Below are 18,975 nucleotides of genomic sequence, written 5' to 3' on the forward strand. Positions count from 1 at the left end.
TTAAATAAATTTTTTCTTGTTATAAAAATGAGTATTACAGAACAAGAAGAATTTGAGGAATTCCTTTACAGCGAACTACAGGAAATAAACACTTTTGATCCAGAATTACACAGAATGGCCATACAATTCCACGATGATAATCACAAAAAAAGAATTGATGAAAATTATATTAATAAAATTAAAAAATTAAATACCTTACCCATTCATACCAATACTAAACTCTTACTACGACATGGATTTGAAGAACAACGACAAAAACAACATGCACAAAGAATTAGAGAAACGCGAAGAGAAAAATATAAACATCTTTTTCCATACTTGAACTACTACAAAGAATAAATTATGTCATTCACATCCTTTTTTTCATAATGTCATCTCATTATGAAAATGCACAAAAATGGAAATACGCAAAAAAAATCCTGCGCAAAAATGACAATGAGTCTGCGCAAAAATGACAATGAGTCTGCGCAAAAATGACAATGAGTCTGCGCAAAAATGACAATGAGTCTGCGCAAAAATGACAATGAGTCTGCGCAAAAATGACAATGAGCCAGAACCCGCTTTTTATAGTAGTATCGTAAATTGCACATAAAAAAATTATATCGAATATTTTGAACTTTAACATTTAAATTAACAATTTCTTTAATTGTCTAATTTTTTTAAAATCATTTCATTTCTATAAACTTTTTAAAAATTTGTTTGTAAACTTTAAAAAATATTGAAGGCCAATTTTTGCTTCAATATTTTTTCGAAAACAACAATAGAATACGCTATATAGTTATATTTTGAGAACAGTGGTTTAAAATATACTAAATTATAGTAAGAGTAAAACATTTACTTTAAATGAGCTTTAACTGCACTGGTGCTACCTTGAGACAGCTTAATCACTTTTTTGCACTTATTGCACTCAGCAAATCCTGATTTTCTGCCAGAGCCAGAGATGTTATCCTCTTCTCTGTCTAGCTTGGTAAAATAATTCCAAAGAGACATTGTTTCTTGAAGATGGTTTGATTCGGTAGTGATTTTGGTATACTAATCAGATCACTGAAGAACTTTGAGGTTGTTAGTCTTTCTTGACTTTTGTCAAGCTTATATAGGAGACTAATTTAATTTTAGAGGGTAATTAATTATTTAACAACTATCTGACTTGATAAAAACAAAGTAATTTTTTACCATAATAATTACCGCTTATACAAACTTTTATCACAATTTACCGAAATTACCGATTTTTACCGCTTTTACGCAGTTTTACCGTATTTACGCAATTTTACCGTTTTTACGCATTTTTACGCATTTTACGCATTTTTACGCATTTTTACCGATTTTACGCATTTTTACGCAATTTTACCGTCTTCTGTTACAAGAAAGCGTAAAAATGCGTAATACGCATTTTTACCGCATACGGTAAAAGTGCGTAATACGCATTTTTACCGCACTGCGGTAAAAATGCGTATTACGCGTTTTACCGCATTTTACCGCATTTTACCGAAATTTTTTTTACCGCCGGTGCGGTAACGCTGATGCTTAGTTGTAATACTAGCCTTTTTGTCGATCTGGTCATATGATAATACATTTTAGATTTTTTAAATTGTTATTGATTTTTTTACTAATAATCCATGTAAAAGGTTGCTCATAGCTGCTAAAGTTAATATTATGAGAATATTTCAAAGGCACGGTTAAAAGTATTCAGACGCTCGGACTAAGTAATTCCAATAGGACCTCTTTTGGCAGGATTAGTATAATAAATTTAAGAAAATATAGAAAAAACTAAAATACCAGTAAAAAAAGTAAACTAAATCAGCCCCAAAAATCTATGGGCTCCGGTATTTTGCGCTCCCCCTCTAGATCTCCTTATATATTTGAGTGACTAGTTTACTACTGAGTTAAAAAATTTGGCTATAAAATTACCTTCTTTACCTCGCAAATAAATAAAAAAAAATTTTATTTTTTCTGCAAATTTTTTTCCGCTACGGAAATAAATTTATATCGGGAAACAATATTATGCACAAGCCGCATAATTTTATTTCCTTAGTAACTGAAACTTGCGCCACGGAAATAAATTTATGGGGGTGTTGCGTTAAAAAAGTTAGTCGTTAAAAAAGTTTACAAATAATAGTTCAGCACATGCGTTACGCATGCGCAGTATGGTCAAAGGAGTGTTCGTTAGGGAATGAAATTAGACGTTAAAAAAGTTGCATTGTTTCATTAGGGTATGTAAAATAATAAAAATTAGTGTATACTTTATATTAAAAAAGGCTGTCAATGTTTACTCAGTTGCTGAAATTATTTTAAACTTTATGTTAAAAATGGCTGTCCATGTTTACTCAGTTGCTGAATTCATAAGCTTTACTACTGATATATGGACCAGTAGTTCAAATAAAAGCTTCATTAGCCTGACAGGTCACTGTTTAGACAATAATTGTAGGTATGCGCGTATCCTTCGAACTACGGCACCGATCTTGTAATCAAAAACTTCGACCATTTTAGTGAAGCGTGCATGGCGTATGTGTTGTAAGAATGTATTTTCTTGTATTATTTTGTAGAATTTCATATCTACATATATATTTTTTGAAAAGTAAAATAGTTAAACTTTATTTTTGTGTTGTTCTTTTTTGTAATTACCATCGCTATTGTTGAATTTATGGTTCATAAAAACCTCGTTGTTGATCAGATGTATAATTCATATTAGAGGAATGCTGATAACTTTTTTAAATCTATTAGACCCAGTGCAAAAACTTATTTTTTAAGTGCATGCCAAATTTCATTAAAAAAATATTATGTAGCAGACATCTAATTTTTTGTAGCAAAGTAGGTACTTATGTGCTGTAAGAATGTGTTATTTTGTAGAGTTTTGAACCAAAGTATATATTTTAGAAAAAGTTGAAAAGGTAGGCATTATTTTTGTGTTGCTCTTTTTAGTAGTTACTACCGCTATCATTAAATTTACTTTTCTGAAAAAATTTGTTGTTGATCAGATGTAAAATTTAGATTAAAGAAATGTTGATAACTTTTTTAAATCTATTTGCCTCTGTGCAGAAACTTATTTTCTAGGTGCATGCCAAATTTCATTGAAAAATATTATGTAGCAGACACCTTACTATTTGTTGCAGCATAGGTACTTAAAATTATTTTTTTCCGGAGAATAAAGGTAGGCAGAGGGGGGCTAATAACGATCTTTTTAAAAGATCCTTTTAAAAGTTAGCCCCCCCTCCCCCTATATGAATATTTATATAATTTTATATATATATATATATATATATATATATATATATATATATATATATATATATATATATATATATATTTATATATATTTATGTATATTTATATATACATATGTGTCTATAATAGATTTGAAAGCGATATATAATTATAATAGTTATACAGTAATATTTTATAGTTACTTTTTATTACTTATTATAAATTAATTTTTAAATTAAATTTAAAAATAAATTTATCATGATAAAAAGTATATGCATGTTGGTTATGATAAGTGAGTGAGACTCACATAATCATAAACTATCACTCACTTACATAATCATAAACTCACATAATCATAAACTCACATATCAATCACTCGCATAATCGTAAACTATCATAATACAATATCATCAGTATCATAACTTAGTTGATAGGTTATAGGTGATATACCATGCGATGATAACCATATGGTTATAAAGCTTATAATTACTATCATGATAAATTATTTTAAGTCATTGGTAAAGTTAACTCATGACTGATCAAAATTGATATTTATTACATACAAATGATACCAATTAAATGTTTTGGTTAAAACAGAAACAAGTAACTAATTTTCACTGGAAATTCTTTTTTTCATTTAGGAAATAACTCTACGTGACATTGTATGGTATTATGGGTCCCAAAAAGAATATGTGTGTGTTTCGTGGTGCGGCAAAAAACTATTTAGAGTCAAACTTTGCATTGTCTTTACAAGTTGAAAAGGATTGTAAAAATGGGCATATTTTGTTTGTATTTGTTAACAATAATGAATCACATCAGTTAACTATTGAGCAAGTCAGTAAACTTTATGGCTTCAATATTTCTTATAGTCAGACTAAACTTCTTGCTAATGTATCAAAAAAATGGGCTTGCAATTTTTTAAGAGATTCGAAACGTTTTGTTGACTTCTGCAATGAGCCTTTTATTTGTCAAGCAACAACATTGCCAACAACACAATCATTTCAGTCAAAACCAAGTTCAAATAAAACTGTTTCATCTTTGTCAGTTGCCTCTTCTCCTAAACATATAAATATTTTGTCTTCGCCTAATAAAAAAAGTCCTTTGCTCTTCAGGTTAAGAGCTGACCAGTTGACTCCGAGAAAAAAACTCTTAAAAAAGAGATTAAGTGTTTTTGCGACTGAAATTGCTACTGAAAAACAAAAACATAGAGAGGATGTAAAGATGTTGAAAGAAAAAATTAAAACAAGGCCAAGATTTAAACATCTCAATGAGACTATTGTTCGCAAAGAAAAGACAATTAGAAATTTGCGAAGTAAATTAAAAGTCCAACGTCTAAACTTACAGCTGAATAAGCTTCAAATTTCAAATTTTCGTTTGAAAAAAGAGCTGCAATTCATCCAAACAAAGCTGTCTACTGAAGAAGTTATCTTACGTCAACAACTTTCTGACAAGAATGTAGAGATTAGTGTCCTGCAAAATGATATGCTTATTTTGCAGGAAAAGTTAGAGCAAATGCAGCAGAAAGTACAAATCACCAAATGTAAAAAAGTCTACTCATTTGATATTAGGGCACTTATCTATGACATGCTGGCATGTCAAGTTCCTACACACAGTGTGCCCCAACTTCTTTTTAAAGTAGGAGAACATTTTGGGTGTAGATTTAGTGACATTCCACATCGCAAAACTGTGGAGCAGATGATGCGCGAGCTGGGTATAATTTCAGAACTCCAGGCTGCTGAGATAGCATTCTCAACAAAAAATTTGACTCTTGGTTTTGATGCCACAACCCAGGAGGGTGTTCATGTTAATGTTGTGCACTTAACAACTGAATCTTCATGCATGGTTGTAGCCATTGATCAGCTTGCTGGTGGTACATCTTATGACTATATGAGTCATATTGCAAAGTCTGTAGATAATCTTGCTAAGTTGTATAGTGACTTTTACCAGAAACAATACACTGATGTACGAAGCACTATTATCAGCAACATAACTAACACAATGAGTGACAGAGTGGCAGTGAACCATGCAACTATAACAAAGTTAAACACTTTTTGGCAGAAATCTCTAAATGAACTAAACTGTCACCTTCACCCATTGGATACAATCACTTCTGCTAAAAAGTACTTTGCATTGCACTTTTGGTTATAATTTTTTTTTAAAGGTGATCCAAAAGGCTTTGTCACCTTTTTGGATGAGCATGGTCTTCCTAGAGGACTTATACCACGCTGTAGGGGAAATCGATTGCACATACTTTTTCATACATGTGGAATTTTAATACATCACTACCATAAACTTCAGAGTTTTCTGTTTTCTGGAGTAGTGTTATGTGGAGGACTGAGAAATAGTCTTTTTCAAGACTTCACATCTGAAACAGGTTAGATGTTATGATGGATTAGTAATTAAAATGTTCTGTTCTTATTTTTTTATGGCATATTTTATTTAATTTTAGGTATACGTGAGATGTGTGCCCTAGGTTTGATTGGAAAGTTAGTGACTGGTCCCTGGATGAAAAAATTCTATGTTGTACCAGGACAAGGACTTGACTACTTGTCTGGCATCCAAGTGATCAAAAATGTTTGCAATGCACTTGTTGAAAGCAGCACAAAGGCTCTTTCCCTTATTCATCGAGAAACAGACTTTTTTGGAGGTGATCTCAATGATCCAGTTTTTCAATCACTTATAGACTTTTGCCCAAAAACTGATGAAATGAGAGATGCATTAGCCAGCTGTCTAAATGCTGTCATTATTGTTATTAAGCGTCAGTATGAGCGACAGTTTACTATGACCTTAACTGACCAACTGAAGTCCCAGACATTATCAGCACGTCCACATAATATTGACTGTGAAGAACTTGTGGGTATGTTTAGTGCTGCAAAGCAAAAAGCTCCTAATGCCACACTTTGTTATTTGTCATCGAAAATTTGCACATGCAAGAATAAAACAACTGATTTTCTTTCTAAAAAACCAACTGATTCACGAAATAAATTGATAGCCTGGTCTATCTCCTCAGCCAGTAAAAAGCGCTTAGCAAACATACAATGCCATGAAGAAATGAAAGCAGAATTGATTAAGCGCATGGCTAAAAAGATTCAAAATAAGAAGGAGGAAGAAAGAAGAAAAGTGGAAAAAATATTTAAAAAATGTGCACCTCTACAGGTAAAACAACTCTTCCCAGATCTCGCAAATAATGAAGCTGCAGATATTGAAGATATTCTCAATGGAGATGCTGTTAGAAGAAGTATTTGTCACATGTGGTATGATGCTGACACTAAAAGCCAAGATTTGTACTATGGCAGGCTTCTTAGAATTAAAAAAAAAAATAATGCTTTATATATAGTTTCCTATTGGAAACCAAATGAAAATGAGGACGATGATGCTGTTGAATACGATATGAGCAAATATCAATTATCTGCAGACATCATAAGCGGTGATTTGATGTTATCATAAGCAAATTGAGTGCAAATAGGTAGTAAAAAGGTATATGTTATTGTAAATAATTTTTATATCTAATAAAAAGATCCACATCTGTAAATGAAATCTATTAATGCATAGTTTATATCGCTATGCATTAATAGATTTCATTTACAGATGTGGATCTTTTTATTAGATCTATTTTACTATTTAATACCCTCCCCCAGCCCTTTTTTTTTTGTATGCTTATAAAAGGATTTTTTTTTTTTCATTACTTATATGTATCAGTTCTTATTTCAGGTAGTTGGGTAGTTACCAATATCTGATAATGTTGATTTGGTTGCAAAGTAAGCACGATTTACATGAACACCCTCCTGGGAATCACCCTCCTGGGAATCAGGAAAGCTCACTTAAAGTTAAACTTAACTGTTTACTTGACTTGTCACAAATATGTTGATGATCATGTTGGTGATACATAGATGCTAATGAATCAACAAGACAAAATGTTAGTGTTAAGTCATTTTATTTAACCAGTATACCTTAGTTTGGTTATAATAAGGTCATTATTTTTTTAACTTTCATTTTTATGTCACATCTGTTTTATTTCAGTTATTATGGAGAGAATTAAATAAAGTAAACATTGAGGGATCAACTTGCTTCTATTCATGTTTCTATTTTAATGGTAAATTATGCTATGGATCAGAAGTTAAGTTATTTTGATTTATTTTTATCCTAGAGCATACCAGATATATTTTATTTATCATTGCAAGGTTTCAACTAAGAGCATGTAGGAGGAAAGAGTTTCTTTCTATGAATATTGATGCCTTAACAAGACAAGAAAATAGTTAGGTTATATTTATTTACAGTTAGATTTCTTAGTGCAGTAGTAACAGTTAGTTATTTATTAATCAGGATATTTGACTTCTTTTGCCTTGATGATTGTGCATTATATTTTCTCAGAGATCTATTTTATTTTAGATACCGTTTAATAGTGTTTATTCTATGGTCTAAAAAATCAACTTTTTATCTCTTAAGATGTCAATGCTCAATGGTAAAAGGAAAATTTGCACCTTGTTCGCGTTATGAGATCAAAATCTTCACACGCAAAAAAGGCTATTTTCATAGCCACAATGGAAAAGTAATTAAGTGTAATTATTTTTATCTTCTATTTATATTTAAAAACAAATAACTATTTACATTTGATTGGCGTTTTTACTTTATTGGAGTAGAATAGTATTCTGTTTTAGAAGAGGGGCATATAGACATAAAATATTTCCGCTAATTGTATGATAAGGTCATTGTCGTGGTGCCGCATATGCAATTGGACTAGTCCCACTATTTCTTAAGGCCCCACCAATAACAAATACACGTTTGTTCTTTTTATAGCCAATTTCTTTATAAGAAGGTTTTTAAAACATTTATTATGGAACGGGGTAAAAATTTTAAGTTGTAACTACAGTAAAATAGGGACAGAAATAGAAATATCAGATAGTCCAGTGACACGTTTTTCCTATATTCAATATATTTAATAATTGAAAAGTATGGTAGTGTCACAGTTATTGGCATGACTCAATTACTGGCACTTTTCATTTTCTATAAAAAAAAATTATATCTATGTCGAGTTTAAAAGTGAAAAATTATCACCGTATAAACAGAGTAATCTATCGTCTACTAGTTGAGCAAAAAATTTTCGCTGGTTATCAATTCTTTGATTAAAATTTTAATATAAGTAAGAAATAAACGCAATAATTTGGCGCAAATGTTAACCTCGATACGATTTTCGTTTCAGAAGAAATCGAGAACATAATTTTGATTCCATAATTTATTAATTATAATTAAAAGTCCAAAATGGCACCAAAGGTAATATGAAATGTTATTTAAAAATTTAAAAAAAAAAATAATTTTTACAATAAAAACTTTTTGTGTTATTCTTTTTTTAAATTTGGGTGCCAATAATTGTGACAACAACTCAAACACTGGCACAACAATAATTTCAAATGGATATGTTCATAACTCTTAAAATACAATACTTTTTTAGTTTTTGTTGCACCATTTTATTTTTAATATTGGTATTAATTATATTTAAGTCATTACTAATAGTAAGTTTGTGAGTTACTTTGAGTTCTATAATTTCTTTTTCAGTCTAAAATACAAAAATCAAGCAAGTCTAAGAGACAAGTTAAAAGAAAGCAGTATGACAATAGTAGCATGCAGAGAGCGATAGACTCAGTTAAAAAATCGGATATGTCTATCAAATCAGCTGCTAAAATGTATAATGTTCCTCGCAGTACTTTACAAACAAAACTATCTGGTTCAAGTAGCCTTATGTGTAGGCCAGGACCAGCACCTTCATTGCCACTGTACATAGAAGAAGCATGTAAAAAATATCTTATTGAAATGGCAAGAAGAGGATTTCCTTTAAAAATAAATGACTTATTAATAATAATTTCAAAAATATTACATAAAAGCTCACATCCTGCTATATTTAAAAATGGAATCCCTTCCAGAACTTGGGCTTACAGATATCTAAACAGGCACCCTGACTTGAAGTCTAAAACATCAGAGCATCACTCTTTAGGTAGGTCCAGTGTCACCAAAGAGTCCCTATTGGCATGGTATAGCAACTTTAAAAAATTCATTGAAGATAAGGAATTAAGTCATGTGATTCAGTCACCAGAACGTATTTTTAATTTAGATGAAACGGCTTTTTATCTAAACTCAAACAGAGGCAAATTCATTGGTAGAAAGCATGAATGTCTGCAACAGGTTTGCACTACTAGTGAAAAAGAAAATGTCACAGTTGCAATCAATTTTTCGGCTGCAGGAGAAACGGCTCCTCCTATGGTAATTTTAAAGAGGCAGAAACTATCTAAAAGTCTTCAGCAATGTGTTCCACTCGGAATGATAGTCCAGAGAAGCTCTAGTGGATGGATGAAGGGAGAAACATTCCTGTATTATTTAACTGAGTTTAAAAGGTATTTGGTTGGTAAAGGCTTGCTTAATATAAAAGACAATAATCAAAAAATTATACTTTTTGTTGATGGTCATTCCAGTCACCTGAGCTATGGTGCATCTAAGTATTGTGAAGAGACAGGAATTGTACTATACTGCTTGTACCCAAATGCTACACACGTGCAGCAACCTGCTGATGTTGGCATTATGAACTCACTTCAATGTTACTGGGCACGTGAAGTGCAGGTTTACAGAATGAGCCACACCGGAGCTGCCATTACAAGTGAAAAATTTCCTGCCATGGCAATGAAAGCTATTATTCAAAAACTACTCCAGTTATGAAAAAAGCATTTGAGTGCTGTGGTTTATACCCATTTAACCCAGATAGAGTTAATTTAAACAAGCTACTTTCAACTTATCAACAAGCTCCACAGCCTGTTTTCACATATGATGTGGGTAAAAAACTGGCATTAGAAGGGCTAGAGAAAAACTTGTCAGAAGCTGAACTAAAGCAGTTTAAAATTTGGAACAAAGACTCTACAAGCTGTTCACAACACTGGTGCAGGTTATATGAAATATGGAGAGACATGGTTGCAGAAGTAAGACTACCAGCAAAAACTTCTGATAGCTCAGGTATTCTTATATTATTAAACTTCTTTGCTATTTTAGTTTCATTTAAATAAAGTATTGAAGATAAATGGATGTTTCAAGCGAACAGTTAAGTGATTTTTTTTTTCCAGCAACTTCACCAGCCATAGATTTTGCTGTTACTCCAGGATTTCTCAACAATCAGCCAATAGTGAACTCTGAAAACAACATTAATGAAACTGGTGCACAATGTAACATTTCTGTCATTACAGAGAGCTCTATAAACTCAGAGTCGAATTCATGTGTTTCTATCAATTCTACTAGCTTGGATAATAGCTTAATAGGTAAGCCAACAAAAAGATAAATTATATAAAGAAACAATTCATTTACTTTTTTATATATTTTTAAAATATATTTTCTGATTAATACTTCATAGATTTTGGGTCAGATATAGATGAAGTTTCTGATAATTTTCAAGTTTCCTTAGATCAAGGTAAAGCAACAATGTTGGTATTGGAAGAAATACTTAAAGTACCTGTATCAAATAAACCTGTAAATAAACGAAAGAAACGTCTAGTATATGCTCTATCTACACAAGAGCATAGACAAACGCTAACAAATAAAGTCAGTGGATCCATAGAAGATGAAAATTGGATTTGTTATGTGTGCAAGGCAAATTATGAAGAGGAAATAAGATCAAAGTTGTGGCTGAACTGTGATTCATGTAATCGTGCTGTGCACTTAAACTGTATATCTGAAGAGCACAAAAAGCTGACAAACATAAAAAAACTTATTAAAAAACAGAACTTTCCTTTTGTGTGCCAAGAGTGCAATTAAATAAATATATAATTTTATTTCTTTAAATTCTCTTCAATTTCGTGGTTTTTGTTTATAAATTACAACATTTATTATATATATGTATTCAATATATTATAATTATAATATATAATATACTTGTAGTTATTTTACAAACAAAAAATAAAATTAAAAACTAAAAAAATATTTGATCTTTAGGTTCTCTAGCTCTGGATTAAAATTGATGCCAATAATTGATTCGCGCGTGCCAATAATTGAGTCAAAGTGCCAATAACTTGGGACAACGTATCAACTTACTTTTAATGTTAATATCTTCAAGGTTTTTTGCGCTAATGCGGAATTAATTTTGTTATGTCTTTAATAAGGTATTTATCTAATATTGTGCAAAATTTGAAATAATTTCATTCACTGGTACGATTTTTGTACAGAAATTAGTATTAAAAATAGCGTTAAGGTGCCAATAACTGTGACACTACCATATAATTAAAATACTTATAAAGGGTTTTACTAGTAAACATTTTTGTTTTCAAAATTTTCGCAATAATATTATAATCGTATTTATATGTTCGCAATATTTATTTATATTTGTAAATTAATTTTTAATTTTTTTTTTTTTATATAAGAAATATTATTTTAGTTAACAAAATTATTATTATTGCTACTTCAGTGTTTCGCTCAATAAAAATTCAAACCCGAAGAAAAATACATCCGCGAGTTTGCAACAAAGTTCTATTACAAAACTACCGTTAGCCGAACGTGAAATTATGTAGTTGGTCGCATTTTTCTTAAGTAATCCTTGTAGTTAAATTTTGATACTTAAACTTGCATAACTTTTTATAGAATCATTCTTTTTCTATGAAATTTTCGCCATTTTAATACTAATTTAAAGCTCTTTCCAATAATATATAATAGTCTTATATTTAAAGAGTTTAAAATTTTTATGTGCGTACCTAGACAATACATTTAATCAGAAAACTGTTGTACTTAGAGTAGCTCCTTTTCCTGAGAGGCATACAGCAAATATTGCTGAACTGATTGAAGATATTATGGGTGAATTTAAAATATCACCTTCAAAAATTCATTTAATAGCTAGAGATAATGGTACAAATATTGTTAAGGCTATTAAAGATAGCCCATATGATAGTACGCCTTGTTTTTACACACACTGCAACTAGTAATTAATGAGTGTAATTTGAACAAACAGTTGTCAAGAATGTCATTGCAAACTGGCATTCAATTGTTGGGCATTTTAGCCATTCTCCCCAAGCCTGCTCTAAACTTAAAGCTCTTCAAGAAGCAAATAATGTTCCTAAGCACAAACTTATTCAAAATGTTCCAACAAGGTGGAATAGTACCTGTCATATGTTAGAACTAATTTATGAACAAAGGAAAACTCTAACCATATATGCACTTGAAAATGGTAAGCTTCCTTTATTAAATGCAAACAAATGGATGATTATTGGACAGTTTTGTGTTTTGCTAAAAGATTTCCACAAAACAAGAGTTCCCTTGAGTGAAAGAAATTCTATTGTCTCAGATATTATACCACAGATACAGTTTTTGAAACATTTCATTAATAAAGCTTTAATTGATGACAACTAATTCAATGGAGAATAGTTTCAAACAATATACTGATAACTATAACATCATCTTGTCAATATTTCTTGATCCCAGACTCAAATTAAAAATGTTCAGAAATGAAAACACCTTTTCAGCTGCTAAAACAAGTACTGAGAACATAACCATTCAACTTATTAAAACCCATGAAAATATAAAAAACATCAAAGTTACTGAAAATGATCGGTCTGCAGCTTGTGACATTGAAAATATTGACTCAGAATATGAAAATAATGGTACAGTACTAAATGAATAGAAAGATATAGTAGAAATGGGCTTTGACAATTGCTTCGAAGAACTTGTAGGATTTAATTCTAAATAAATTGGTCAACCACACACTTTAATTTCAAATGAAACTTTATTAAACAAAATTCAACACTACTCAAATGAAGACCTTATTGACAAAGAAAGCAATCATTTGTTGTGGTGGAAATCACAGAAAACCAAAATGCGACTATTAGCAAAGCTTGCTTTAAAGTATTTAAGCTGCCCATTGTCTTCTGTGGAGAGTGAAAGACTTTTTAGTATAGGTGGAAATGTATATACTGCAAAGAGATATAGCTTAACAGGAGCTCATGGTGAAATGTTAATATTTCTGAACTATAATATGAGAATTTAAAAATATTTGATTTTGTATATATTACTATAATTAGTATAGTATAATTCTTTTAGAAGTGAGTATCTATGTTCTATTTTTTCATGAAATATAATTTATTTAGGAGTTTAAAAGCTTTGATACTATGAGGAGGTCAAATGAAAAAAAAAATGTCATGAAAATTGTATAACTTTGTAGAATTAGAAAATTACAGGGAAAAAAAATTTGGAAAAAATAATTGCAACTCTCTTTGAGAGCTTTTGCTCAAAAATAAAAAAAGAATGCCTCCCAATGCCTTAATCAAAATTTCAAAGCATATTCTGTTGTGGATTTGAGGGTTGCGCAAATTAAAGAGTATCGTTAGCCAGGGTAACTTAGGTCAGTTTTGGCAGTTTTTCTTAAACATCTCTGAATCTTATTAAATTTTTACAGTTTTCTCTTGCGGTAATAACATTATAGGTCTTGGCTATAGGCCTCTATATTTATTTTTTTAATTTTTTATTACAAATATTTATTTTTAAACGCCGAAAAGTGGCCAATGTTACCCCAGGTTTTTATCATGAAAAAAAAATCATCAGTCCCTAAACACTTAGAGAAACATGAAAAGAACATTTAAATGGACAAAAAATTTTGCAACTAGCTCCCTGTTATTGTGAAAAAGTCATTAAAAGTCATTTTCTAGTAGGTCATTATCGTCATCTGAGGATGATGACACTTGTTCAACTCTTGCCCTTTTCTTGTTATTCTTGGTGTTACTGTTATTCTTGGTGTTATTCTTTGATGTGGTAGGAGTTGTGTTATTCACCAGATCTTTCGGTGTTATCGCTTTGCCAGGTGTGATCTTTTTCCCTCTGGTGCGATTTGTTTTCCCATTCTGTCCACAATGTTTCACTAATAGACCTATATCTTCATTGAATACTTCCTTAACAGTACTACCGGTACCTCCTCCAATGTCTTTGTTAACCTGTGGCAAACGCTTCATGACCATTTCTTTATCGAAGGGGAATATTCCACTAGCCTTGAAGTCAGATCTCAAATTATCGCTTTTCAATTGATGTTGTAGTAGAGCAAGAAGACCGAGGAACTGATTTTTTGGTATTGATTTTTTGATGCGCGTTTCTATCTTTAGCGCACGGAAAACAGCAACGTCCAGCGGTTGAAGCAAATGGGAAGCGTATATTCCGAACTGTCGACTAGCCTTTCTCACGCTTATTCTCCCAGTTAAACATTCTTTTATAGCATTGGACAACGTTTCTTGACTGTATGAAGTTGCATACGCTCTTGAACCACGCTTTCGCTTATATTTCCTCGGCATTTTCACCGGCTAAGAATTCAAATGGTTCAATAAATGTATCAGAAGTGTCAAAAGATGCCAAAATAAACTCAATGTAGTCTACGAAGTAACTGTGCTATATTCACAAAAACTGTTGATATACCAAAATTGTTGATATAATAGTCGATATATATTGTTGGAATCTCTAACAAAATTAAAACATGTTATCTTTGTTAAATTTTAGGAATTTAAAAAAAATCAACAATTGACCCCGGTCAACAAAGTCACCCCGGCGACCAAAGTTACCCCGGTTGACGGTACCATTTTGAATACTTTTTTAACGGGCAAAGTTTTTTAACGCCGTCAGGCGTTAAAAAAGTTTTAATAATTTTGCGCATGCGCAGATTTCACATTTAATAAACTTTTTTAACGACTAACTTTTTTAACGCAACACCGTAAGGCGTTAAAAAAGTTTTAATGATTTTGCGCATGCGCAGATTTCACATTTAATAAACTTTTTTAACGACTGACTTTTTTAACGCAACACCGTAAGGCGTTAAAAAAGTTTTAATGATTTTGCGCATGCGCAGATTTCACATTTAATAAACTTTTTTAACGACTGACTTTTTTAACGCAACACCGTAAGGCGTTAAAAAAGTTTTAATGATTTTGCGCATGCGCAGATTTCACATTTAATTAACTTTTTTAACGACTTTTTTAACGCAACAGGGGAAATAAATTTGTACGACACCGCCATCTTGGTTAACCCAAAAGAATTTCGCGGAACTTAGGATTTTATTTAAAACTTTGTTAAACCAAATTAAAATATTGAAATGATTGCAATCAAATGATTGAATAATAAGAATTGGTCAGTTTATGCTTGGTAACTTATGCTATCATGTAAAGAATTATTTCCTAACTGATAGTCTTCTTCAGTTCGTTTCAATAACATTCGGAATACTGAAAAAGACATTCAGATAGCTGTATTTCAACATGCTACCAACAGAGACTGTATTTCAGATACACGAAAGATTCTTGTGAAAAGAAAACCATATGTTTGTGAGTTGAAACAAGTTTGTATTTACATGTATATAAGATAATAAGCTATAACTTAAGTGTATGTATATAAATGCATATATATACATGACACTATCATAACATATATATATATATATATAATTAAGTTATAACTTTTTATTAAGCTTTATATGATTTATACTGAATAATAATAAAATGATAAATATTGATAAATATTGATAAACAAATTTAAATTGACATGCCATCTTGTTCTGCCTATGGGTATACTTCAAGAGATTGTACTGGTGGCATTACATTTTAATGTTATGCAAATGGTTGATACAGAGAGAAAGTTTTCCAAAGTTTTCTGCAAAGTATAAAATGAAAGTTTATAAATTCATATTTTGATATTGGTGAGGTTATAAACACAGCAATAAAGATATCAAACAAATGACAAATTTTTACTACTGATCTAAAATAATGACAAAGTTATAAATAAAAAATCATATGTAGTATATTTATTGCAAAAAAAAAAACTCATATATAATATATTTATTTCAATAAAAAACTATTAAGTGATTTTTCTGAAATCCCCCTTCCAGAATTGACAGTGTTTTTAAATGCATGTCTTTTACTACCCTAAGTTATTCAAAAGGAAATAGCTTAAAAATTTAAAAATTAACACAAAATTTTTTTTGTGTTAAACTTCAAATTTGTAAGCTATATCCTGGTTTGTGTTAAAATTCAAATTCGTAAGCTATTTCCTGGTTTGCAAATACTTTTCAGCATACCAGGTACTGGTATGCTGAAAAGTACTTGCAAACCAAGCACTGGTATTTTGTTCTGCCTATGGGTGTACTTCAGGAGATTGTGCTGGTGGCATTACTTTTCATAGGTACAGTAATTTTTTCTTGGAAAAATAAGAGGTTTATTGGGTTGTAATAAATACCCTTCAGCAAAACATTTTTTTGGAACATATAAAAAATTGCTGGTGTATAATGATATTCAAGATATTCTTCGTGGAAACTGTTTGCCATTGCAAATTGTACCTATTTTGACTGCTCTAGTAAATACCAAAACATTGAAAACATTGATGTTACTTTTGTTAGTGTTTTGAATAACTCTACTAGCAGAAATAGGATTATTGAACTACTAGAAAACTCTGTTACTGATCATGATTATTTTTTAGTTCCTGATGCTAGTTGTTTGTCTACATGTTCACAAAGTATTGTGGGTTGTATTGCAGGATTTGCTGTATTTAGGAGAAATTCTGGGGAATTCGTTACACTGTGAAACATGTATTTCAGCGCTAAATACAAGTAGCAAACAAGAACAATATGCATTAACTTAAAAACAAAAGGTGCATTATTAATATTTCCCTCAAAAAATGATCATGACATTTGCATTTTGTGTGAAAAGTTGTTCAGAATCAATGTAGAACACAACAGCAATGATTCATTATACTTGTCAAATGTAAGGTGCCATGCAATTTTGCAGTCAGTATATCAATTCACAAACGCTTGTTTTTATTTCCACAAGAAACGTTCATACTGTGTAAAACATGGTGTCTGCTAATTTTGTGTTGACATACAGCTATCTGAATGTCTGTTTCAGTATTCCATATATTTTGGAATAAGCTGAACCAGATAATCAGTTAGCAAACAATTCATTGTAACATAATATAACCTCGAAAGTATAACTGGCGAATTATTTATTGACTTGTTGCAATTCTTTGATTGCGTTTCATCTGTTTTTTCTCCATAGTTCTGCGCAAAATATAAAAATGTTTTGGGTCAACCAAGATGGCGGCTGATTTTCAAAACTGGCTTCAGCGCGTTTTATATAAACGTATATACCGTGCCGTCTCCTGTGTATTAAACCTCCTTGAGCACTACTTGGAAAAAGGACACACCGAAATGGAAGTAGATTCAGTTCATAGTAGAATCGAACACCGTTTGAGGAATAAAGAAATTTATTTGCCGACTGACTATGTTGGCGTATGTCGCGAAGCGTGCGTTAAAAATCCATGCTCGGTGAAATATCTAACCCACGACTTCTTTAAATCCTACGCACCGGTTTCGTACTATAAATCAATTAGACCTGGGTTTAAAACTGGTGATCCAGTAGTAACAGACATTAAGTGTATTATGTACACACCAGAAGGAATTTTGAAATACAAGTTATTGTATTCAGATGAATGGCAACCACTGCCTAAGAGACCAGCACGTGGTCCTTTCCTTCCAACTAGACTTTACTCGCAGCCACGTAAACTTTCTAAGATGAAATTTAATCATCTCCAGGAACTCAAACAAGTTCTGCCCTCATATTGTTGGGAGTTTTATGACAATCTTCCGCATTATTAATTGAGAATTACGACTTATAATATTAGTTGAGATTACTTTTATTAATGAAAATTGATCAACTGTATTAGAATATTTTTTGATGATATTGATAATTATTGTTGAGAAATTTTTTGATGACAAATTTGAGCGAAATGTTTTTTGATGAGATTGATAATTATTGTGTCAACAGTCATAAATGTTTTTGTTATCGTAAAATGTCACATGGAATATCAAATTTTTAATTGAATATTTAGGTTTCTTACAACTAGTATCAAAACAAGTATCATTTAAATAAAATTAGAGCCCCAACACTAAATTATTTAGCAGGCTGAGGAAATTAAATTAATGAAACGTGCAAAATATAGTCTATACAACTTAATTACCTTTTAGTGGAAAAACCTTGTATCTACCAAAAGCTGTCAAAACATGAATTACAAAAACACGTAACTGCTTTCCCCCAACCCCTAGTGATTATATATTTTTCAAAATATTTGATATCAGTTAGAGACACGATATAACATTTAATAGCAAAAGATTATTATATGTAAGAATAAACTTTTTAATCTATTTAGTTTTAACTCTCTCCTGAACATTTTTCAAAAAGTCAATTACGAGGCTTTGCAGTTTCACTGACGACTAACAAAACATCAATAGCCTCATAAGTTGAATCAATCCGTTGATCCGTTGGATTGCTGCTTTCGTCTGAGCCGCTGATTACTAATGAAATGATTATTACATGCTAAAGCAAATATTTACACAATATTTTTTATTGTACAATCAAAATATATGCGTAACATACACGCGTAAACATCGTTCTAGACAATAAAGATGGCGCATATACAGAGCAAAGCCTGTCCACTCCGGAGGAATATCATATAACTCTATGTAACTTTGTCGCATAGCATTCTGGGATGTCCTCCCAGACCATTGAAACTTTACAATATTAAATATCAAATTGTTTTTTTGCATATATCTTAAAGAGTTTTGATATTAACTATAGCAATGCCATCATTTTGTGCTGCTCTAAACTGTGGAAATAAGAGTGGAAAATGCTGTAAAAATATTTCATTTTTTCGTTTTCCTAATGACGAAAAAAGGCAAGCTAATATCAACATTTTACTTACTTTATATTTACAATTGAGTTTTAAATTTTAATTCATGTA

The 18,975-nt window shown here is 30.9% G+C and overlaps 2 long non-coding RNA genes and 1 pseudogene across 4 annotated transcripts in view; 2 read left to right on the forward strand and 1 right to left on the reverse strand.

Annotated features, from left to right (window-relative positions):
* The window catches only part of LOC149893156 (uncharacterized), a 182,088-nt gene that overhangs the window by 71,274 nt on the left and 91,839 nt on the right, over positions 1-18,975 (reverse strand). The window lies entirely within an intron of this gene.
* On the forward strand, positions 2,167-11,010 carry LOC145195311 (uncharacterized; annotated as a pseudogene). Its single transcript, XR_016449182.1, has 11 exons — positions 2,167-2,511; positions 2,848-2,888; positions 3,052-3,115; positions 3,843-5,575; positions 5,651-6,678; positions 6,913-7,117; positions 7,222-7,750; positions 8,755-9,190; positions 9,308-10,197; positions 10,305-10,496; positions 10,589-11,010. The product of XR_016449182.1 is annotated as an uncharacterized LOC145195311 (transcript).
* Positions 15,195-18,285, forward strand: LOC149893160 (uncharacterized). 2 transcript variants are annotated; one of them, XR_016449388.1, is made up of 3 exons: positions 15,195-15,512; positions 16,660-16,830; positions 17,235-18,285. It is a non-coding gene; the product is annotated as an uncharacterized LOC149893160 (long non-coding RNA). The 2 variants fall into 2 exon arrangements; XR_016449389.1 differs by having other exon boundaries at positions 16,733-16,830; positions 17,235-18,284.

This window comes from Hydra viridissima, unplaced genomic scaffold (genome assembly GCF_058129835.1).
Source record: "Hydra viridissima isolate aposymbiotic clone 2 unplaced genomic scaffold, HvirCarnegie_v1 scaffold_1, whole genome shotgun sequence".
NCBI classification, from domain to species: domain Eukaryota; kingdom Metazoa; phylum Cnidaria; class Hydrozoa; order Anthoathecata; family Hydridae; genus Hydra; species Hydra viridissima.